This window comes from Protopterus annectens, chromosome 4.part0 (assembly GCF_019279795.1).
Source record: "Protopterus annectens isolate FY-2018-M chromosome 4.part0, PAN1.0, whole genome shotgun sequence".
NCBI lineage: Eukaryota > Metazoa > Chordata > Ceratodontiformes > Protopteridae > Protopterus > Protopterus annectens.
Genome location: NC_056733.1, coordinates 651,503,960 through 651,529,370, shown reverse-complemented (window position 1 = coordinate 651,529,370; position 25,411 = coordinate 651,503,960). Strand labels below are relative to the sequence as shown.

The 25,411-nt window shown below is 46.0% G+C and overlaps 1 protein-coding gene across 1 annotated transcript in view; it reads right to left on the bottom strand.

The window, feature by feature from the left end:
* Positions 1–25,411, bottom strand: part of LOC122799503 (MLX interacting protein) — a gene marked incomplete in the record, with an annotated part of 1,086,811 nt that overhangs the window by 331,992 nt on the left and 729,408 nt on the right.

Here is a 25,411-nt window from a genome sequence, read left to right as displayed (position 1 = left end):
CCCATGGTGCTTGTAGCAGAAATGGATGCAGTGTGCTATCCATTTGGAAATTGTTTGGAAACGGCCTTGCCCTCTGCCCCTGGTGCAAAGCGGACTAGAAATTGGTCAGATTTCCTTAAGGGCTTAGTCCTATCAAGGCAGAATCTGAGCTGTCTGTGTACATCCGAGGAGTACAGGATCCTTTCCCCTTTATTTTGAGGATTAGGGAAGAAGGTTGGCAAATGGATAGATTGGTTGAGAGCTACACTGGACACCACCTTAGGCATAAAGGAAGGGTTAAGTCCTGAGGGAAACCCTGTCAGCCTGGAAAATAATGAAGGGTTCCACAGCCATAAGTGCTTGTAGCTCAGACACTCTTCTAGCTGAAGTGATGGCCAGAAGCAAGGCTGTTTTCCAAGAGAGGAATTTTAACTCTGCTGATGCTGCAGGGCTCAAAGGGGGGAGGGGGTAGCATGAGCTTTTCCAGTACAAAGTTAAGGTCCCAAGCAGGGGTGGGTGCTCTCCTTGGTGGCCTTAAGTTGTATGCCCCTCTCAGGAACTGTTTGATAAGAGGGTGAGAAAAGAGAGGTGGTTCAGTGCTGGAATGAGCCGAAATGGCAGAGGCATGGATCTTAATGGTGGAGAAGGATAGGCCTCTGTGGAGTAAGTCTGCTAGGTAATCCAGGATTAAAGGTAAGGAGGGCAGTGCTGTGTCCTCTCCTGTAGATGGAGTCCAGGAACAACACCTTTTCCACTTATCAGCATAGGATTTCCTTGTACAGGGCCATTGCTAGCCTGCAGAGTGCCCCCCCCCCCCGCTTGTTGATGTATCACATAATTGTGGTGTTGTCTCTCTTTATTAGCAGGAGTCCTGGTGAGAGTAGGGACCTGAAAGCTGTCAGGGCGTGCTCAACAGCTAGCATGTCTTTTTGGTTGGGCATTGGCCCAGAATGCACTTGTCGTCCAGGTGTGCCCCGCAGGCATAGTCTGATGCGTCTGCGGTTAGGGTTTCGGCATGGGGTTGAGTAAAGGGAAGTCCCTTGTGGTTGCATGCTGCTGCTCACCAAAGAAACTCTGTTCTTAGACAAGGTATGACGGTTTCCAGGTCCTAAGAATGTTGGCACCAAAGACTTTTTAAGTACCATTGAAGTTTCTGCATATGCAGTCTGGCATATGGAATTAGTAGGATGCAAGAGGCCATGAGCCCTAGGGCTTGCAGGATTTTCCTTGCAGATAGCTGGGTTCTGGTGGCTATTTGAGCAAAGTAGCCTGTCAGACAGGCTTGTTTTTCTGGAGTAAGGAATGCCATCTGGGATACTGTGTCCAAGCTTGCTCCCAGGAATACAATCTTTTGACTGGGGACTAGTTTTGATTTCTTTTCATTTATAGTGTACCCCAGGGAGGGTTAGAAGGTTCTTTACAAATGTCAGGTGCTGCAACAGCTGTTCCTGACTGTCTGCCTGTATCAGGCAATCATCCAAGTATGGGTAAATTTGAATTTTTTTCTCTGTCTGCAATAAGCAATGTCTGGAGCCAAGCATTTTGTGAATACTCTGGGAGCAGTGATTAAGCCAAAGGGAAGTGCAGATAATTGATAATGCATAGATCCTGCCCTGAAACTTTTAGTTATGTACTCACCATAACTTCAGATGTTTGGGATCCATCTCGCCTACATTCTGACTGATGGGTTCGGAGCCGATCCTCGGCTCCGACTCGGCACGCTTATGCCAAAGCGAAGTCTCTTATTGGCAGAGCTTACTATATCCCAGGATGCACCACTACCAGTCCCCCAGATCTAGTTTGTCCGCATACATGCACACACGCATGCACTGCTTATATAACATTGACAGATGATACAAGATAAAAACAGTAGAACCCAAACCGTTCAATCTCTTCTGATCTCCAAGGCAGGGGGAAGGAGGGTGGGTATTAGGAATGTAGGCGAGATGGATCCCAAACATCTGAAGTTATGGTGAGTACATAACTAAAAGATGTTATGTGATCCTATCTCGCCTACATTCTGACTGATGGGACAGCGTCCCTAGCACCTAAATCCTGGGTGGCTCACTGGAAAACACTCCTGAGTACCGTGGAACCAAATGATGCTCGTCCTTTAGATGCCACATCCAATTTATAGTGGGAAATGAAAGTGCGGGTTCGACCAAGTAGCCGCAGCACAAATTTCAGAAATAGCGAGCTTGGAATGGAATGCAATAGAGGTAGCCATAGCTCTAGTAGAGTGAGCTTTGACAGATGTTGTAAGTTGCTTATTTGAAGAGGAATAAGCTTGAGTTATGCAATCTCTGATCCATTTGGCAATAGTAGCTTTAGTGATGGTTTGACCCAGTTTATTATCTGAAAAGGACACAAACAATTGATCTGTTTTCCGAATTTGCTGAGTCCTATCTAGATAGAAGCGCAATTGCCTGTGAACATCCAATGTATGGAAGGTGTATTCCGCTTTGTTTGAAAATTTTGGAAAGAAAACTGGTAGCTCTAAAGATTGTTGGAGACAGAGATTAGAGCAAACTTTTGGGACAAAAGATGGATTAGGTCTAAGTGATACTCTATCCTTGTGAAAAATCAAGTACGGTGGTTTGATAGATAGGGCTTGAAGTTCTGAAACTCTTCTTGCAGAGGTAAGGGCAATTAAGAAGGCAGTTTTCCAAGACAGATATTTCAACTCACATGTAGCAGCCGGTTCAAAGGGGGAAGATGTTAAGGCACGAAGTACCAAATGAAGATCCCACGGAGGCGCAGGATGAAAAACTGGGGGTCTTAAAAGCACAGCACCTTTCAGGAAAGTTTTACATAATCTGCTGCTCATCAACGGTGGGTCTGTGGAATCGTGAAATTTGGAGATAGCTGCTAGTTGGACTTTAATAGTAGAGACTGAAGATCCTTGATTAAACAAGGATGTTAAAATTTCAAGACCTCTGGTATCGGGCAGTAATAGGGTCTAATCCTCTGAGTTGAGCCCAGATAGCAAACCTCTTCCACTTACTGTGATACAACTTCTTAGTGGTGGGTTTGTGGGCTGAAGATAAAATGTGAATAACTTCCGGGTCCAAGGTGTGATTTCTGACTATAGTCAGAAGCGGAGGAGCCAAGCTGTTAATTTCAAAGTGTGAAGGGACTGGTGCTGTTGTCCCGACTGATGAACCAGAAGGTCCGGAATTAGGTCCAAGAACCAAGGACCGTCCAGAGTATATTTCTGTAGGTAGGGGAACCATACCTGACGAGGCCAGTACGGAGCAATTAGAATCATTGTGGACCCCAATTGGGAAGCTTTCTGGATGACTTTGGGGAGGAGTGGAATCGGAGGAAAAGCATAAAGCAGTCCTGTTGGCCAAGGTTGGACTAGAGCATCCGTAGCGGTCTCCCCTTGACGCGGGGTCAAGGAAAAGAACCTTTTGCACTTCGTGTTTCGTGGTGTTGCAAACAGGTCGCAGCACGGAAACCCCCATCTTTTGAAAATCTGAGCTGCTACTGTTTCGTTCAGAGACCACTCGTGAGGAGAGAGAATAGTCCTGCTCAGTCTGTCTGCCAATACATTGGATTTGCCTGGAATGTGGGTCGCTACCAGGAAGCGCTTGGTAGCCACTGCCCATTCCCACACCCTCATGGCCTCTCTGCAAAGGGGGTAAGATCTGGTCCCTCCTTGTTTGTTTAGATACCAGACCACCGACATGTTGTCTGTGTGGATGGCGATAATGCCTTGAGGGAGAAACTTGTGGAGGGCTTGTAAGGACAGAAGTACAGCCCTCATTTCCAACACATTGATATGGAGAGATGTTTTGTTGGGAAGCCAAGAACCTTGAACTGACCTGCCCAGACAATGCCCCCCACCCGTCTGGGAGGCATCCGTAGTCAAGGTGGCCACGGAGGGTATAACAAAGGGTCTTCCCTGATTCAGATTGGATGGCAGAAGCCACCAGCGGAGGTCCCGTTTGCACGTATCTGTAATCAGTATGTGATGATTGAGGGGGATATCTTGAAAAGACCATTGTGTTGATAATAGCCACTGGAGAATCCTCATGTGCAACCTTGCCAGAGGAACTGGAGAACCGTGGCAGACATTGAACCTAAAAGTTGCAGGACCATCCTGGCTGGGGCTTTGGATCTTAGAAGCAGGGCTCGGACCTGATTTTGCAATGTTTGTATCCTTTCGGTAGGAAGGAAGATCCGCATTAATTTTGAGTCTATCTCTGCTCCTATGAATCTTATGCGCTGAGAAGACAGCAAGACAGACTTTGACCAGTTGAATGTAATTCCCAGGGAAACACCCAGGGAGATGGTGGCTTGTAGGTTCTCTAGTAGTAGATGCCTGGTGGTGGCAGTCAGGAGCCAGTCGTCCAGATAGGGAAACACTTGGAATCCGAGACTCCTCAGGTGAGCAGTCACTACTGCCAAACACTTGGTGAACACCCTGGGGCTGTGGTGAGACCAAAGGGCAGTGCACAAAATTGGAAATGACCGTCTCCCAGGCTGAAGCGCAGATACCTCCTGGACGCCTGATGTATCGGTATGTGATAATAGGCGTCCTTGAGATCTATGGAGCACATCCAAACATCTTTCTCCAACAATGGGAGAATGGATTGTAAAGTGACCATTCGGAATTTGGACTTCATGACGGACTGGTTTAGTTTGCTGAGATCCAAAATGGGTCTCAGGTCCCCTGTCTTTTTTGGCACTAAAAGAACCTTGAGTAATTTCGGATCCGATCTGGTCTGTGGGGACGGTTGGATGACTCCTTTTTCTAGCAGCTTTGAAGCTTCTACGGCTGCAATTTCCCTTTGACTGGGTGGTGGGTCCGGGATTTTTTTGGACGGTGGGGGTGAGCGTGTAAAGGGAATGGTGTAACCTCCGGCAATAATCCGAAGCACCCATCTGTCCTGAGTAATAGACTCCCAGGCTTTTAGGTGCTTGGCAAAACGGCACCCGACTGGCTCCGGAGCAGCACAGCCGGGCAATCCCTCATGGAGTGTGGGAGGCTGAAGAGCCACGAAAGGACTCGCGGTCTCCAGTGTTGCGGGGGCCTCTGCCGCCTCTGGGACGGAGTCTCCCAGAAAAATTTCCCCGTCCTCTGCCTCTGGAAGGGGAACCTTCCTGCTGTTGAGGAAAGAATTTCTGTGATTTGCGGAACCACATCTTCCCTCCTCTTTTAGCCTTGGGATAAGGCCGAAAGGGAGTGGAAAATCGTGCTCCTACGGCAGATAAAGTCTTTCCCTCCTGCTCACAGCGGTAAGAGTGTCTTTACCTTGGGTCCAAACAAAGAGGACCCATCAAAGGGAGCGTTGGCAAAGGAAGACTTGAAGGCCTCCGCGAAATGACACAAGCGGAGCCAGGCTTGACTTCGTAGAGCCACGCCTGTGCCTGCCTCTGCCCGCCCTTGCCGCATATGAAATGAGCCTCATGGACGAGTTAGAAATCGAGGTAAGGATAGCCAACTGAGAGCTAACCGACTGGGCTAGCTGCTCAGGTAGGTTACCTGAGAGGGAGTCTGAGAGCTCCTTGACCAGATCCCTCTGTAGTCTGGTGAAATGTGCCAAATAATTCAGGGACCTCAGAGTAAAGGCCGCTGAAGTCAGGGTGCGCTTCCCGTGCGGTCCATGCTCCTAGACTCCTTATTAGGAGGATGAACGGACGTTGAAGCCTCTGCCACGTCCTGCTGGGTAGCAGATGCCACCACCATGGCATCTACAGCCACGCCTTTCGTTAAGAACTCCTTCTCGGGTGGGGCAGACAAAAATTTGTTGAAGGCACTGGTTCCACAGTATCTGGATGTTCCCACGCCCTCCGACAAACCAAATCCAGGAGCTCGTCGAAGGGCGAAGACACCCAGGAGGCGGAGGGCTGAGCCCCGAAGGCCTTGAGGAACACCGACTCATCAGCGGAGGGGGGTTTGGAATTCCAGCCGCCTCGTTGCTTGAGGATCTCTAGAATGTCTGCAAATGAGACATCATCCGAGGATGACTTTGGGGACCCCTCCGCATCATCAAGATCAGTGTCCGATGTAAGAGACTCATCGGGGGAGTCCACGTGCTTCCTCTTGCACGATCTCTTCCTTGGGGGCTCCTCCGAAGACAACTCCGAAAGACCCTCAGGAGGAGGGAACCCCAGTGGGGGTAACCTCAGGCCCGGGCTCCGCTGCCTAGAGACAGGGGAACTACCAAAGACCCAGTCTCAATGCCCAGGAAGGTGCCGGTAAAGCCGTAGAGATGGCAAGAAGACTTGGCCAAGGCACTCCTCATAGCTCTGAAGGCGGACCCCAGAATCCTGGCGGGTCCAGTCTCCGGAGCCATGATAGCAGACGGAAGTCCAGCGAAGCACCGAGAGGAGGCTTGGAACCAACAGCATTGGTCCCAACGTCACCCGGGCCCGGCCGAAGAAGTCCGTGTGCTAAACTCGGACCAAGGCCGGGTTGGAGTAAGGGTCGGAGCCGACCCTAGGATCTCTACTGGCTCCATCAGCACCTGCTCCGGAGCCGGGCGGTCGGAGGAGGAATGGCAATGGAATGGGCTATCGGCTCCGAAGCCAATTGGGTCGGAGCTGAAACAAATTTCTGAAAGACTGGGGACTGGAAAAGTCTTTGGAGTACCCTGTCTATGTCCGAATCTGACATCCTTGATGACCTGGAAGAGACCGAACGGGTCCGAGTAGGCCTCTCCAACGGCTCCAAGGGACTAGGGGACCAGCTCCGAATCGACTCGATAATTATCGGCGCCGGAGTGTCCAAACCAATTTCCATCGGTGCCGAAGAGGGCTTCGGCGCCGAGGAGGAAGTGTCTGAGCGGACAACCTTCATCGGCTCCAAGATCAGTGGAGCCGATGAAGATGACCCGCCTCTCGAGGCCCCAGCCGTCTGCTCCGAACCCAGAGGAGTCGAGGCTGGAGGCATCGAGGCAGACCGTTCCGCCCTCGGCTCCGAAGTCCGTGGAGCCGAAGGAGAAGCCTGCTTATGACTTTTGGCGGTCGGTTCCGACAGGCTGGTCGGAGCCGACGCCCTTTTCTTCTTTACAGGAGAAGGAGAGGAAGCTAAAGCCTCTTCAAATGAGGGTTTAATAAGGCCTTTTAAAATAAGTTTATTTTTCCTCTCTTGGAGGACCCTCGAGGAAAAAGCGTGGCACACGCTACAGGACTCCTGCAAATGTTTGGCACCCAAACAGTACACACAGAGAGAATGGTCATCTGTTATTGACATCTTGAAACTGCACTTAGTGCACTTTTTAAATCCTGAAGGCCTAGGAGCCTGTGACATTATGGCAACCAATTTAGTGACTAGCTAAATCAAACACACTAAATATCACAGAAAAAAATTCTCTTTCTTTTCTTTTTTTGAGAACCGTTTTTTTTGAGAACCAAAGGCTGTCACAAATATAACTAAAGGGATCCAAAAATCCCTAAATAAACGGACTTGAACAACAACGGACTGACAGGGGAAGGCCCTTCAACTCAAAGGGGACCTCTAGTCAGAAAAACGCAATCACCACACAAAAATTAAAACAGAAAATATCCACTCATACACAAAAGCACGAGATAGCTGTTAAAACAGCTTTTTGTTTAATTTTTAGGAAATTCCTGACAGGAAAGTAAGTGAAGAAAACACTACTTAGCTCAGCCAGCTCGAGACCACGTGTTTGCTTGTTAGCGGCAAACGAGATCTGGGGGACTGGTAGTGGTGCATCCTGGGATATAGTAAGCTCAGCCAATAAGAGACTTCGCTCTTTGGCATAAGCGTGCCGAGTCGGAGCCGAGGATCGGCTCCGAACCCATCAGTCAGAATGTAGGCGAGATAGGATCACATAACATCGTAGGTATTTCCTGCAGGAGTCCCTGACAGGGATGTGCAGATACGATTCTTTTAGGTCTAGGGTGGCTAACCAGGCATCTCTGGACAGCATAGGAAGAGGCTGCTGAAGGGTGAGCATTTTGAATTTTGGTACCACCAAGAAAGTGTTTAGAGTGGAAAGATCTAGGATTGGGTGCCAAGTGTCCTCTTTTCTGGGTACCAGGAAAGTCTGGAATAGAACCCTTGACCTATCTGTTCTGCCAGAACAGGCTGAATTGCTCTTATGGAGTGCAGGGATTGAACTTGGTTTTGTGCCTCTGCCCACTGGTTTGGAGGAAGGTCTGGGAACCCTTTTGGGGTTGGCAGTGAGTGGAAGCAAAATATGTACCCCTGGGATACAATGTTGAGGACCCATCGGTCTTTGGTGATGGAGGTCCAATTTTTTGCATGATGGGCAAGTTTTCCTCCTAGGGGCATGAGCAGTTTGGGCAGAGGTGAGGAGTGGAATAGAGAAGTCACTGTGAATTCTTTCTGTAAGGGGGTGGCTTAGCACTCCCTGTTTTTGAAGTGGTGGCACTCCATTGCTTAGATCTCTGCATACCCTGAGACTGAAATCTGGGTGGGTCTGTTTCCCCTGGGTCTAGTTTGAGATGGCCTTGAGGGGGCAGGAAAGGACCAATGTTTCGAGGGGCAATGCCTAATGAATCTAGGAGGCTGCACTTGCAAGAAATCTTTGACTGTCTGCATAGATTTAACCTTTTCTTCCATCTTTTTTAGAACCTCTTCTGCTTTGGTGGCAGACTGATTGTCCTTGTTCAAAGGGGCGTCTAGTAATTTTGATTTGACATGGTCTGGCAAGGTCTGCTCCTTAAGCCAAGCATGCCTTTTCAGTACAGAACCGGTGACTGCTGCCCTGCAACATGCTTCTAGGGCATCGAAACCAAATTGCAAAACATGCTTGATGACTTGGCACACTGATGTCCCACTCATCAGGCTGAACAAGGAGAAAATTACAGTCAGCTTCCTGTCAGGTGCTAGGATCTGCCACATAACCCATGCACTCAAGTCACTCCACAACAAGTACAAATACGACTGTCATTATCCATGTTGGAGTGAATAACTTGAGACGTACCTCCCTGGATTACATGAAAGGAGATTTGGAAGAGCTCTTGGATCATGTGGCCCAGGCAGGTATGACCCTAGCTCTGAGTAGCATCCTGCCTTCGCCCAGAATTATATCACAGTATAAGGACAAAATGACTGACTTCAACAACTGGCTAAGCTACTGGTGTCATTTAAATGGGATCCAGTATCTGTCTGCCTGGGATGACATGACCGACAAACCACAATGCTTTAACAGAGATGGTCTGCATCTGACGCGCCTGGGATTCAGGTTACTGGCTAAAGCTCTTGCCACCCCTATAGTGCCTTTTTTAGGCAAGGTTCAAAGGACAAACCCAGCACCGTAACAGACACAAGCATGCAAAATCTGAAGGTAATGCTACTCAATGCTAGAAGTCTAAACCTCAAAATGCACTCTCTCTCGAGGCACTCCTAAAACAGACATCGATATCTGTGAAGTAACTGAGACCTGGTTCAAGGCTCCAGAGAGCACCCTTGGCAGTACCAGGCTACAACTCTTAGCACACTTTTCGGACACCAAACCAAGACCGAAACACTAAAGGTGGAGGAGTGTCCATATTCACCAAAGATATTCACACTTCCAGGCTAGCTGCCCAACACAATGCATCTGAAATTCTCCAGGTGCAACTAACACTAGGTAAGACTGCTATCAAAACTGTAGCTTGTTACAGATCCCTCACCAAGCCCCAAGATTCTCGCTACACCTTTCTAAACATACTGGAAAATATTAAGATACAACAAAACACCCTAATATTGGGTGTTTTCAACTACCCTGCCATTAACTAGGAAAACTACTCGGGTACCAACACCTTTTCCCACCGGTTCTTGGAATTCATTAATTCCAACACTCTGGATCGACTAATCCATTGTCCCACCAGGGGCTCCAATATCCTAGACCTGGTCATTACCAACATAGGAGATAGATGCTCCACACCAGTGGTCACCCCCTCATTGGTCAGGTCTGACCATAAGCTAATCACCCTTGACATCCACATCCCACCCTCCAGTAAGGAAACCTCAGTAAACTTCTCCAAAGCCAACTTCATGCTACTCAAGTCAGAAGTGACAAACTTCATGACACCCATGCAGACGGAAGCTGAAAGTTCGACTGCTGAATCCTACACTAAGGCACTGTACGAGCACATTCACTCGTGCATGAACCGTGCCATCCCAAATAGAACCAAGATGCTCTCCAACAAAAAAAGGAAGCCAATCTGGTGGTTCCCTGCCATAAACTATACAACAGAAGGAAGAAACTGTTGCAGAAAAGAGGAAAATCCCAGGGTGCAAAAAACTCCCTTACCAGCCTCAGTAAGAAGCTGAGAACCCTCTTAAAATCCTCCAAATCTAGTTACGAAAATAAAATTGCCAAAGATTCCAAAGACAACCACAAGGCATTCTATAGTTATGTCAAGAATCTAAATGTCAATGCTCAGATCTGCTCTGAGCTACAACAGAATGGCATTAAATATACTGATCCAAAGGATATTGCCAATATCCTGGCAGATCAATGTAATGCCAACTTCACCTCCCTCTCACCCCCTAAAGGGCCCATCTCAATACCAAAATATTGCCAAATTCCGGTAATCACGGCCACACAGGTAGAAACAGCACTCTCCAAAGCTAAGAATACAGCATCCATGGGACCAGATGACATCCCGGGCTGTGTATTACATGAACTACAAAATAAACTGGCACCTCACCTAAGTGTCATGTTTAACCAAAGCCTCACCTCAGGCTTTGTGCCCACTGAGTGGCGCACAGCTACAGTTATCTCACTCCACAAGGTGGGATCCACCTTGGATCCCGGGGAACTACCGTCCCATCAGTCTGACCAGCCTGATCTGCAAGGGCATGGAACGCATCATGGAACTTATAAACAAAGACAATGGCAACCTTCAAACACTGGACCCCACCCAGTTTGGGTTTGTGAAGGGCTGATCTTGTCTCCTGAACCTGACTGACTTCTTCGAATCAGTCTCCAGAGCTGCGGACGAGGGTAAGGCGGTCCACACAGCCTATCTGGACCTAGCCAAGGCCTTCAACACCATCCCCCACTGTGGAATTATAGATAAACTTACTAAGCTGGGCATAAATCCCTACGTCACTCGATGGGTTGCCAATTGGCTTACTAACAGCAGCAGACTCCAAATCCAGCTCCAGACAAGTGGAGTACCTCAGGGTTCAGTCCTGGGACCGCTGGTTTGGAATCTACTTCTCTGAAGTACTGGCCAACATTAAGGGACTCTGGCTAACAAAGTTTGCAGATGACTGCAAACTGGGAGCCATTATTGAATCCCTAAATGATGTGGATATTCTACAAAAAGGCCTTATGGAAACAGATGCTTGGTGCCAGAGTCATGGGCTCAAGCTTAATTTATAGTTATCCCCTTTGGGAAAAACCATGTACCCATGAATTACCACACAGGTGGCAGTATACTAAACACCGAAAGTGTGATGACAGACTTAGGGACACAGGTGGACAGTGGTCTCACCTTTGATAACCACATCACCCTAACAGTCAGGAAATCCTTCTATGTGGCCCACCTTATCACTAAGGGCTTTTCATCCGGAAAAAAGGAGTTCATTGTCCCACTGTACTCATCCCTCATTAGACCCATTATAGAGTACAATGCCCCGTGTACCTCGCAAGACATCTGCAACAACTGGAAAGGCTGCAGAAATACCTCACTAAAAGAATCACAGGCCTAAAGCAGATGCCCTATGCTGACCATCTAAAAAACCCTCCAGCTATACTCTGTGGCATATCATCTACTCAGAGGCGAAATATGCTTAACATACAAGGCCATGTCAAACCCTGAGCTGTTGGGACATGCTCCACTTAAAGAAATCACAATCCCTCAGAGCCACACAGTCCAGGGATCCAAACCTTGTCATCACAATGAACAAAACATGCTAGAGGGATACCCCATACTCTGGAATAGACTGCCCATACATGTCAAGCAGAGCATCTTTTCTTGGCCTTTTTCAAAAGGAACCTTGACAATTGGATGGGAGATAGAAAATTCACCCCTGTGATCACGTCCATCGCCCTGCTAGACAGGGTTCCAGGGAAGTAAATATTGTGGGAAGAAATATCCAGGGAATTGTTATGGCTAGGCTGGTATAGGCCCTAGGGCCAATAGCCCAATACCAACCTATGAATGCATAAGCTCTTGTAATTCTTTATTTTCTGCACAGTCTGCAAAGGTAGCAAATTTTTGCTTAATACGTTCCATAATATGTTCCTGGTATTTCAGCATGTGAAACTGGCAATTCAATGCACTAATGGCAAGAGTTGCAGAGGTGTATACTTTTTTACCCCATCTGTCTAAAGCTCGGGAATCCCTGTCCGAAGGGGTGGGATTATTAGCTGTAGTTACTTTTATACCTTTAGGCCCCTGGGAAATGACCTCTGGGTCAGCAGTAGGATTTTTGAAAAGAAATTTGTGAGAGTCAGGGACTCTGTACTACCTGTCTGGTTTCCTTGGAGCAGGGGGTAAAGTATCAGGAGTTAGGCTGGATTCCATAAAAACACCATCCACAACATCCAGAACTGGAGGTATTGCTAAAGGTCTATGTTGTGGCAAATCTAGAAATTCTCTGAGTCTCTTTTTGGACTGAGCATAGTCTTGGCATTCCCAGTGGAAATGCTCTCTTAAAGTATGTAGGGTTTCACCAAAAGAAAAATCCTCTGGAGGGGAAGCAGAGGGAATGGATTCCTCTGCATCTGAATCCTCATAAGCAGATAAAGGCATGTCTTCATATTCAGAAACCTCACAGTAGTCAGACTCTTAGTCTGTTAAAGCTGCTGGGGACAGGTCTCTTTCTCTTAGCAGGAGAACGCTGGTTTCCCCATATCAGCATAATCAGGTCTTCTGCCATTTTAAGCATTTGATGCTGTGGCAAGGAAGCAGGTGCATGAGTTTGGGTTGTCGGTTTTTTAGGCGTAGCTCGTACTCTTGGCCTTAGAAACTCTGTAGTTTTAGAGCTGAAGATGCAAAAAGGTTTGTGTCGAATATTGGTAGTGCGAAGAACTTCCTCAGAAGCTGGTGCCTGCGCAGCAGCTCCAGACCCATCCGAGGTAGAGATATCCGTAGGTTCCATATCAAAGAATAGTCTTGCGGCATACTGGACTCCAAATGGGTCTCTGTAGTGGCCTGCGAATCCACTGAAGCGGGCATCAGGGGCTGCGAAAGTGCCTCACTGAGTGCCAGCGAACTGGCAGCTAGCTTAACGGAAGCATCGTCGGCAGTTTTGGATCCGTGCGGTCTGTCTCTGTCTTTATCCTTACATTTTTTTCAGAAGATTGGCTTCCCGAAGCCATTTCGAAATACGGAGATCAAGAGTGAAAGTATTTAGCGACAATAAAGGCCCAATGATGAATAGTTCGGGCGTTGAACAAGGCACAAAACTGACAGCGAGGTACGTCGTGGTCTGGTCCTAAACAGGTGACGCAGTAAGAATGGAAATCTTGGTGTGGTATTTGCTTTACACAGGTGAGACAATTGTTACCTTTTTCCTGACATCGGTTAGAGCAAGAAAAAAGGATTCCCAATGGGGTACTTAGCTTTAGAAGACTTCAGGATGATTCAGTTCGGAAACGAAAACTCAGGTAGCGGCCGACCGGCACTCATACGAACTGCTTCTCCTTCGGGCTCCTCAGCAAGAAAGGCTGATGTAATGTTGTCGGCTGCTTGTTTTTATACCCCTGACGACCTGACGTCAGTCCTGGAGCGACAGCAACCGATGCAGAAATATTAAGTCTCTGGTATTCGGGCCGGCTGAGGGCTACCTACAGGCAGATAAGCCAAGTGTGATGAATGCAACAGTGAAACACGAAGAACATTGTCCACATTAAGCTAAGTTCACTACACAGAATAAAGCCATATCTAAGAGAGGCCACTCTACCCTTCTATATTCCTCACCAATATTCACTAATCTCAGAAAATCAGATTTAAACAAACTGGAGTCCTACTATAACAAAATAGCAAGATTTGCTACTAACCTCCCTTACAGTTCACATCACTACACAGTACTGCATAAACTAAATTGGATTTAAACAAACCAAAAGCACTGAGTAGAGGAAGAGTCGAGCACCGGGCAGTTGAGATATAGAACCAAGTTTATTGTAGGTCACAAAATCCACAAAACGTAAAACGCAAAACAGTTGGATTTAACTACCCAATCTTTTATCCATCAACCAACTAACTTTCATTCATTCCATTTTCCACCATCCAGACAACTGTGCAGCACTCAAGAGCTTAGTGCAACCCTACTTAGAGCCACTAAGATCCTCCAACTACTACTCAAAGCAACTAAATCTAATAATTGTTACGGTAACTCTCTATTCTCCCACCAAATATTTAAGTCCTGGAATGTCATGGCTCAGACAAAAGTAAATTCTATCAACACATCCAAATTTAAATTACTGCTTAAGGAAAGTACAGTTGTGTACACTTAACATAAATGTAGATGTTCGAGTGTATTCACTGTTGCAGTCATTACATTTGGGTAATCTGCTGGCAGGTTGCCCTCAGTCAGCCTGATTAACAAAGTCTTGGGTTCTGCGTCGGTTGCTGTCTCTTCTTCCATGACGTCAGGTCGTCAGGGGTATAAAACATGCAGCCGATGCCATTTTAATCAGTTTTTCTTGCCCCAGATGTCAGGTGCTCCCCAAATGGGGAGCAAAAATATATATATATAAAACTGCAAATATAAAAATGCACTTTAGAAACATAAAAGTTACCTTCAACTAAAAGCAAATACACCACAAAGGCTTTTGAGTATAGCGAAGGAAAGAGAAGGCATAGAAAGGGGGTTGGCGGGTGGGTAATCCAGACTGAACAGTGAATACACTCGAACATCTACATTTATGGTAAGTGTACACAACTGTACTATGTTCTTCATGTTTCACTGCTGCAGTCATTACATTTGGGTAGAATCCCAAAGCTATGGATGGGAGGATGGAACTAAACAGCATTAGGGGCAGCTATAAGGCCCTGCAGGACTGCAGTGACAAAGCCTGCCCTGGATTTAGAAAAGAGAGGTAAATGATAATGCTTTGTGAACGTATGAACTGAGCTCCAAGTAGCAGCTTCTAGAATGTCTCTGGTAGGGACCCCTCTGAGAAAAGCTGCTGAAGTAGAGGCAGCCCTGGTGGAATGGGATCTGATCCCCTTGGGCAAAGGTTTACCATGGTGCAAGTAGCAGAAATGAATGCAATGGCTTATCCATTTAGAAATAGTCTGCTTTGATATAGCCTTCCTCTCTGATCCTGCAGCAAATGCCACCAGTAGTTGCTCAGATTTTCTTAGAGATTTTGTCCTGTTTAAGGAGAATCTTAGTTGTTTGTGTACATCCAATGAATACAGAATCTGCTCCCCCTTGTTCTGCAGATTTGGGAAGAGAGTTGGCAGGTGAATGGTCTGGTTAAGAGCCACACTGGATACCACCTTAGGCATAAAAGAAGGATTGGTCCTGAGGGCCACCCTGTCCAGGTAACAAATAATGAAAGGCTCCACTGCCAAGAGAGCCTGTAGTTCTGAAACCCTTCTAGCTGAAGTGACTGCCAAAAGAAAGGCTGCCTTCTAAGAAAGAAATTTTATATCCGCAGTAGCTGCTGGTTCAAAAGGAGGTAGGGTGAGTTTTTCCAGCACAAAATTGAGGTCCCATGCAAACGTTGGCGCTCTCCTGGGAGGCCTTAAATTTTTGGCCCCTCTGAGGTACTGTTTTAGCAGGGGATGAGACAAGAGGGGAGGCTCTGCGTTGTAATGAGCCGAGATGGCAGAGGCATGGATTTTTATTGAAAAAAAAGATAGGCCCTTGTCAAGCATCTCAGTTAAGTATTGTAAAATCTGAGGAATATTGGGTTTTGCTGTGTCTATTCCTTGTGCTTGGTTCCAAGCACAGAATCCCTTCCATTTATCAGCATAAGATTTTCTAGTACTAGGCCTTCTGGCTTCCAAAATGACATCCATCACAGGTTTACGGAGATGTGGTTGGTAAAATTAGTTGATTAGCCATGCTGCAAGATTCAGAGTTTGGAGCTGAGAGTGCAGAATTTGATAGTTCTGTGGAGACAATAGGCGAGGTGTTTGAGGCAAGTACCACAGAGGAAGGTGCGACATATTCCTTAGAAGCGGGTACCAGTGTTGGCGAGGCCAGTCCGGAGCAATTAGAATAATTTTTGGTTTTTCCTGTCTGACTTTTAGTAAGACCTTGGAGAGTAGAGGCAGACGGGGAAAGGCATAGACTGATAGGTTTTTCCAGCTGAAGGCTAGAGCATCCACTTTCCATGCTTTTTTGTGATGAGTTCTTGTGCAGAATTTGTCCTACTGATAGTTTTGGGGAGAGGCAAACAGATGTCCGGGCTTCCCCATTTTTATGTTAACATGCTGAAGATTTGTGGATCCAGTTTCCATTCGTGCGGGTCCATAAGATTTCTGCTCAGGTCGTCTGCCAGAGTATTTTGCTTTCCTGGCAGGAATTGAGCTTGAAGATGTATTTGGTAAGTCAAGGCTGTGTTCCACAAGGCCATGACTAGTCTGCAAAGGGGGTAGGAGTGGGTACCCCCCTGCTTGTTTATGTACCACATAACTGTGGTGTTGTCCGTCTTTATCAGTAGTTGTCCTGGATGAAGTAAGTCCTTGAAGGCTGTCAGAGCATTTTGAACAGCTAACATCTCTTTCTGGTTGATATGTAGATGCATTCGGTTTGGGCTGAATGCATCTCCCTGCCAGGTGGGCCCCCCAAGCATAGTCTAATGCGTCTGTAGTTAGGGTTTGGATGGCAGGGGGTAGAATAAATGACGGTCCCTTGTTTTGGTGGCATGTCTCTGCCCACCAAAGAAACTCCTGCTGCAGGCAGGGAATGACAGGAATCATTGTTTCCAGACTGTGACAATGTTGACTCCATACGCTTTTTAGTTACCATTGTAGTCTCGCATATGGAATTAGTAGAATGCAGGATGCCATGAACCCCAAAGCCTGCAGAACTTGTCTTGCAGATAGCTGGGTTTTTGTTGCCATTTGTTTGAAGTATGTTGTTAATTGAATTTGTTTGTCTGGCGTGAGGTAAGCCATCTGGGCAGTTGTATTTAAGCTTGCACCCAGGAATGTGATTTGAGAGGACACCAGTTGTGATTTCTTTTCGTTTATAGTGTACCCTAGGCATGCTAGAAGCCTTTGTACAAACGCCAGATGTTGAAGAAGAGTGTCCTTGTCCTCTGCTTGAATGAGACAGTCGTCCAGATAAGGATAAATTTGAATGCTTCTTTCTCTGCAAAATGCAATTACTGGTGCCAGGCACTTTGTAAAGACACTGGGCGCAGTAGATAAGCCAAAGGGCAGTGCAGAGAATTGGTAATGCAAAAAGCCTGCTTTGAAGCGGAGGTATCTTCTGGAAGATTCCCTTATTGGGATATGCATGTATGCTTCTTAAGTCTAGAGTTACCAACCAGGCGTTCTTGCCTAGCATAGGCAGTAGCTGTTGTAAAGTCAGCATTTTGAATTTTGGAATGTCCTGGAACGTGTTCAGTATAGATAAGTCCAGAATTGGACGCCATGATTCGTCTTTTCTGGGTACCAGGAAAAGTCTTCAATAAAATCCTTGTCCTTTTTCCTTTTCTGGCACTGGTTGAACAGCCTCCACATCCATGAGGGACATGACTTGTTTCTGGGCCTCTGCCCACTGGTTTGGTGGCAGATCTGGCCATCCGTTTGGAATTGGCAACGTGTGGAAATTAAATCTGTACCCCTGGGATACTATGTTTAATACCCACTTGTCCTGGTAATTAGATGCCAATTTTGAGCATGAAGTGCTAGTTTCCCCCCAGGGGGCTGCCAAAAGATAAGTGCTTGGAGATGGCAGAAGAATGTCTGAGACTGCTTACTGTAGGGTTGTGCGTTGTTACCTCCAGATTTGGAGGTGGAGGCACCCCATTGCTTTGACCTGTGAGATCCCTGTGATTGGTATCTGGAGCCTTTGGAGCACCTGGGTTTGCCCTGATTTGCTCTGTTGGACACAGGAAAGGACCAGTTCTTAGTAGGCCAGTGCCTACTGAACCTGGGTGGCTGCACTTGCAAGAAATCTTTTACAGTTTGCATAGATTTAGCTTTGTCTTCAATTTTCTTTAAAACCTCTTCTGCCTTATTACCAAACAGACTGTCATGCTGTAAAGGGGCATCCAACAATTTAGCTTCAACATGATCAGGCAGATTTTGCTCCTTGAGCCAGGCATGCCTTCTTATCACAGATCCAGTTACGGCGGTCCTGCAAGAGGCCTCCAAGGAATCAAAACCACATTGCAAAGTATGCTTTCCAACCTGTTCTTCTGAATGCAATAAGTCCTGTAACTCTATTTTACACAATCAGAAATCAACATCATTTTCTGTTTCAGTAAGCCCATAACATGCTGTTGATATTTAAGCATATGAAACTGGCAGTTTAAAGCCCTGATTGCCAAGGTTGCAGACGTATAAACTTTCTTACCCCATCTATCCAGCGCCCTGGAATCTCTATCAAAAGGGGTAGGATTTTTGGCTGTAGAAGCCTTAACACCCTTGGGACCCTGAGAAAAAGTCTCAGGATCAGCAGCAGGATTTTTGAAAAGAGATTTGTGGGAGTCAGGAACCCTTTAATATCTGTCTGGCTTACTAGGAGCCGGAGGCAGGGAATCAGGGGTCATGCTTGATTCCAAGAATGTCTAATACAGGAGGTATTGCCAAAGGCCTATGCTGAGGAAGAAGAAGAAAATCTCCAAGCCTCTTTTTTGATTCTGAGAAGTCCTGACTCTCCCATTGAAAATGCTCCCTTAAAGTAAGCAAAGTCTCTCCAAAAGAGTAATCCTCAGAAGGAGAAGAAGATGGGATGGATTCCTCTGCATGAGAGTCCTCATAAGGAGAATAGAAAATTCCTGATCAGAAGAGGAATCAGAAGAAATGGAAACCTGATCTGAAGATTCATAATCAGTGCCTTGCCTAGGCCTCTTAGCAAAAGGGGGATGGGAACCCCTGGATCAAGGTAATTAAATCCTCAGCCATTTTGATCATTTGTTTTTTAGGGATAGGGGCCTGAGCACGTGGCTCATGCGTCAGTTTTTTAGACATAGAAGTTGGTTTTGACCTTGTTTTTGTTGATGGCGTTGCTTTAATATAAAAATGTTGAAGCCTGAAAACACCCTCAGAAGCTGGTGCCTGCACAGCGGCTCCCGACCCATCCAAGGGAGAGACTTCCGCGGGTTCAATACTTGCAGAATCTCCCGGCATACCGGACTCCGAATGGGTCTCGGTAGAGGCCTGCGACTCAAAAGTAGCGGGTATCAAGGGCTGCGGAAGCAGTCACTGAGTCCCGGCGAACTGGCGACTGGCTTAGAAGCTTCGTCGTCGGTTTTGGACCTCGACGGTCTGTCTCTGTCTTTTTTCTTGCGTTTTTTGTGAACTCCGGTAGTCGGATTGCTAAGGACGACATTTCAGGGTAGTTAAATCTTGAACCAAAATATTTAGAAGCAAAACTCTACCGACGTTTAATAGTGCGTTGGTTAAATTTAGCACAAAATGGACAGCAAGGCACGTTGTGATCAGGGCCTAGGCAAGGAATACAGTACAAATGAAAATCCTTATGAGGTATTAGCTTCCCACAAGTAATGCAATTATTAACTTTTACTGACATCGGTAAGGAGCAAGAAAAAGTTTCCCCAACGGGGTACTTAGCTTTAGTTTGAAGACTTTGGTTCTGAAACTCGAAAACGAAAATTTCAGGAGTCGGCCGACCAGCACTTGTGAACTGCTTCTGCTTCGGGCACCACGCGGCAAGAAAGACTGGTTAAGATGGCGTCGGCTGCATGTTTTATACCCCTGACGTCATGGAAGAAGAGACAGCAACCGACGCAGGACCCAAGACTTTGTTATTCAGGCCGAATGAGGGCAACCTGCCAGCAAATTACCCAAATGCAACAGTAAAACACGAAGAACATCACTTAACCAAAAATTGGCTTTGCTCCTGCACTAATCCAGGATGATCATTTTTGTCCTACCTTGTTCTTACAACCAAAATATCTCTTCCCTTACTAAATTCTATCATCCAAACTATCTTTTCTCTCACAGGATTGCAATTTCTCTTTACCTATCTCAAAGTACACTACTGCTATCTCTAGCTACCTAGTTTAAGCTTCCCACAGTTTCATCACATTCCCTCCCTTCTTGTACTTCACCTCAATATTGCCTTAGCTATCGCTGTTTAGAGCTAGTAACACTAGCACAGCAACAATCAGCCATATTCTTGCTCATATACCATACACACATCTCAAATATTTACCACCAAAACCATGATACTGATCTACTGACGAGTCATTTCTCTATAATAGCACAAGCTATTTCTTGCTAGCTTGTTAACTTTATTTTCCCACTTGATTGTACTCTCTCAATTTTTATTGTTTATGTATAAACTATTTGTTACCTATAGTTACCAAAGTTATGTATTCTTGATTATCGATTTCTTGTAATGTTTTAATGTGTTTTTGTGATAATGGAGCTCATCTCCCCGGGCCTCAGCTGAAAAAGGGCAACTGGCCCAGTCGGACATCCCCAGTAAACAAATGTAAAATAAACAAAAATAAAATAAAATATGTGCTCAGAAATCAATGCCATGGGGAATGGTACTATTAATATCAAACAGGTGTAATCTCGCACCTCTCTCGGACTGATAAATCAACACGGTCAGTAGGTCTTCAACTAAATGGCATAAAAAGAGTTAAGTAGGAGTCACTGCAATGTATCAATAAGCTATGCACACATTTTCACTAAAAAAATGTGGCAAGAGTAGCAATTCTGGCCAGTTCGAACACACACAAGGGAAAGAAAGCCCACACTTACTTCGACTGGCATAACTGCACATGATATATTTCTACTGGAGCAGGCAGGGAAATAATACAGTAGCCCTGGAATAGGAAGTAAATGGGGGTTTCATCACATGAGCTTTTACAATTATATAACTTACCAGAAAGTACAGTTGTGTATACTTAACATAAATGTAGATGTTCGAGTGTATTCACTGTTGCAGGTGATTACATTTGGGTTATCTGCCTGCAGGTAGCCCTTAGCCAGTCTGAATATCAGAGTCTTGGATTCCTGTGTCAAATGCTGTCTCTTCTTTCATGATGTCAGGTCATCAGGGGTATAAAACATGCAGCCGACACCATTACATCAGTTTTTCTTGCCCCAGATGTCAGGTGTTCCGACAATGGGAAGCAATTATATGTTATGGTACACCTACATCAAAAAGCAAATACACCAGAAAGCTTAGATACACCAAACAAGAAGGAAAGGTAGAACCAAGAGAATTCAGGGGGGCTGGTGGGAGGGTAACCAGGACTGCAACAGTGAATACACTCGAATATCTACATTTATGGTAAGTGTACACAAAGTACAGTTGTGTACCTACCATAAATGTAGATGTTCGAGTGTATTCACTGTTGCAGTCATTACTCTTGTGTTATCCTGCTGGCAGGCTACCCACAGTTGGCCTGAATTCCAAAGCCTTGGTCCGGCGTCGGTTGCCGTCGCCTCCTCCCTGACGTCAGTGCGTCAGGGGTATAAAAGATGCAGCCGACGCCATTTTCCTCAGTTTTTCTTGCCCCAGATGTCAGGTGCCCCTAGAAGGGTATGTCAAATAGATTATGCCAAAAAACATGCATGCACTAAGGTAAACATTTCCTTCATCTACAAGCAAATACACCACATTGGTTGCATAGAACAGAGAAGTACAGATAAGACCCAGCAAATGAAAGGGGATGATGGTAGGGTAACCTGGACTGCAACAGTGAATACACTCGAACATCTACATTTATGGTAGGTACACAACAGTACTATGTTCATCGTGTTGCAGTCATTACTCTTGGGTTGAATCCCAAAGCTGAGGATGGGTGGCTGGGCTAAATAGGATTAGGAGAGGCTATGAGGCCCTGCAGAACTGCAGTGGGTAAAGCCTGCTCTGGATTTAGAGTAGAGAGGTAAGTGGTAGTGCTTTGTAAAAGTATGCACTGAACTCCAAGTTGCAGCCTCTAAGATGTCTTTGGTTGGTACTCCTCTGAGGAAGGCTGCTGAAGTGGCTGCTGCTCTGGTAGAATGTGGCCTAATACCCTTAGGCACTGATTTGTCATGCTGTGAGTAGCAGAAACGAATGCAATGGCCTATCCATTTTGAAATAGTCCGTTTTGAGATAGCCTTTCCTTGTGATCCTGCAGCATATGCTACTAAAAGTTGCTCAGTCTTTCTGAAAGCTTTAGTTCTGTCCAAGTAGAAGCATATCTGTCTGTGTATGTCCAAAGAATGCAGAAGTCTCTCACCCTTGTTCTATGGGTTTGGATAAAAGGTAGGCAAGTGAATGGTTTTGGTTAAGGGCCACACTGGACACCACCTTAGGCATAAATGTAGGGTTCGTCCTCAGAGAAACCCTGTCTGGATGGAAAATGATAAAAGGTTCCACAGCCACGAGTGCCTGTAACTCTGAGACTCGTCTTGCAGAGGTTATTGCTAGGAGCAGAGCTGTTTTCCAGGATAAGAATTTAATATCCGCTGTTGAGGCTGGCTCAAAAAGAGGCAGTGTGAGTTTTTCCAAGACATAATTTAGGTCCCATGCAGGTATTGGGGTCTTATGTTTTTGGCCCCTTTGAGGTACTGTCTTATTAAAGGATGAGAAAAGATAAGTGGTTCCGTATTGTAATGGGCTGAAATGGCAGAGACATGAATCTTAATTGATGAAAAGGATAGGCCTTTGTCCAGCATCTCAGTTAAATATTGTAAAATCTGAGGAATATTTGATACAGACGTGTCGATTGCTTGTTCCTGGTTCCAAGCACAGAATCTCTTCCAGTTTTCTGCATAAGATTTTCTGGTACTGGGCCTCCTGGCCTCCAAGATAACATCCATTACAGCTTTGGAGAGTGGATTGTTAAATGGCTACATTATCCGCCATGCTGCCAGATTTAAGGTACTGATGTGGCTGTGCAGGATCCGATTGTTTTGTTAGGTCAGTAAGTGAGCAGTTTGAGGCAATGTCCAGGCTGGACCTTGAGACAAGTTCTTTAGGATTGGGTACCAGTGCTGGCGTAGCCAGTCTGGGGCAATCAGTATCATTTTTGGCTTCTCTTGTCTGACCTTTAGGAGTACCTTGGGGAGGAGAGGCAGTGGGGGAAAGGCATATACTGTTAGGTTTTTCCAGCTGAAGGATAGGGCATCCACTTTCCATGCTTGCTTGTGGTAAATCCTTGTGCAGAATTTCTGTAGTTGGCAGTTGTGAGGAGACGCAAATAAATCTATGTCTGGGCATCCCCATTTTCTTGTTATCATGCTGAAGACTTGTGGATCCAGTTTCCACTCATGGGGGTCCATGAGCTTTCTGCTTAGCTCGGCTGCCAGAGAATTTATTTTTCCTGGCAGGAACTGTGCTTGCAGGTGAACTTGATAAGTCAATGCTGTGTCCCACAAAGTCATGGCTTGTCTGCAGAGGGGGTAGGAATGTGTGCCTCCCTGCTTATGTACCACATGACTATAGTATTGTCAGCCTTTATTAGTAGTTGTCCTGGATGAAGTAGATCCTTGAAAGCTGTCAGGGCATTCTGAACAGCCAGCATCTCTTTTTGATTGATATGAAGATGCATCTGGCTTGCGGGCCATGTGCCCTGAATACGTTTTCCTACCATGAGACCCCCCCCAGGCATAATCTGATGCATCCGTTGTTAGTGTCTGCCTGGCTGTGGGTAAAGTGAATGGCTGTCCCTTGTTGTGGTGACAGGCCTGTGCCCACCGTCGAAACTCCTGTTGCAGGCAGGGAATGAGGGTAATTAATGTTTCCAGGCTGTGGCAATGTTGAGTCCAAACACTTTTTAGATACCATTGTAGTTTCCTCATATGCAGTCTGGCATATGAAATTAGCAGTATGCAGGATGCCATGAAGCCCAAAGCCTGCAGAATTTTTCTTGCAGATAACTGGGTCTTTGCTGCCAACATTTTGAAGTAAGAAGTCAGTTGTCTTTGTTTGTCTGGCGTGAGATAAGCCATCTGGGCAGTTGCATTTAAGCTTGCACCCAGGAATATTATCTCTTCAAAGAGGGTACTAGTTTTGATTTCTTTTCGTTTACTGTGCACCCTAGGCAAATTAGTAATCTTTTTACAAACGCCAGATGCTGTAGTAGAATGTCTTCGTTCTCTGCTTGAATAAGAATGCAAGGATATATTTGAATTCCTCTTTGTCTGCAAAATGCAATTACTGGTGCCAGGCATTTGGTGAAGACCCTGGGCGCAGTAGTTAAGCCAAAAGGCAGTGCAGAGAATTGGTAGTGCATTGAGCCAGCTATGAATCTGAGGTATCCTCTGCAAGATTGTCTGATTGGGACATGCAGGTATGCCTCTTTTAGGTCCAAAGTAACAAGCCAAGTTTTCTTGCCCAGCATGGGCAGTAGCTGCTGCAGAGTCAACATTTTGAATTTTGGAATGTCCAGAAATGTGTTTAGAATAGACAGGTCCAGTATTGGTCTCCAGGCTTTGTCCTTTCTGGACACCAGGAAAAGTCTCAAGTAAAATCCTTGTCCCTGCTCTTGTTGTGATACTTGCTGAATGGCCCTCATGTCCATGAGGGATGAAACTTGCTTTTGTGCCTCTGCCCATTGATTGTGGCAGGTCTGGCATACCTTTTGTTTTGGCAGGGTGTGAAAGTGGAACCTGTAGCCCTGAGACACAAGTTCAAGACCCATTTGTCCGGAGTAATCATGTGCCAATTTGGTGAAAAAAGTGCTAGTTTTCTCCCTAAGGGGGCTGCCAAAAGATAAGTGCTTGGTTCTGGCAGAGGAAAGTCATTAGGACTGTTTCCTGTATGGTTGTGATTTGTCCTCTCCGCTTTTGGAGGTAGAAGCACCCCATTGTTTAGGCCTGTATGAGCCTTGGGGCTAGGATCTGCGTCTGTATCTGCCTCTTTGTGGCCTGTCTGACACTGGAAGGGACCAATTCCTTGTAGGCCAGTTCCTGCTAAATCTGGGTGGCTGTACCTGTAGGAAATCCTTAACTGTCGCATGGATTTCGCTTTAACCTCCATTTTCTTCAACACCTCTTCTGCTTTAACACCAAACAAAGTATCATACTGTAATGGAGCATCCAATAATTTTGCTTTAACATGATCAGGCAGATTCTGTTCCTTTAACCAAGCATGCCTTCTAATGACAGAACCCTTAACTGCGGCCCTGCATGAGGCCTCCAGTGAATCAAAACTACATTGCAAAGTATGCTTTCCCACTTGTTCAGCTGCATGCAATAAATCCTGCATTTCCTTGTTATCAGAACATTCAGAATTTGTCAACATTTTCTGTTTAAGCAGTGACATTAAATATTGCTGATATTTAAGCATATGAAACTGACAATTTAAAGCCCTTATAGCCAAGGTAGCAGAAGTGTAAACTTTTTCCCCCCATCTGTCCAGTGCCCTAGAATCCCTATCAGAGGAACA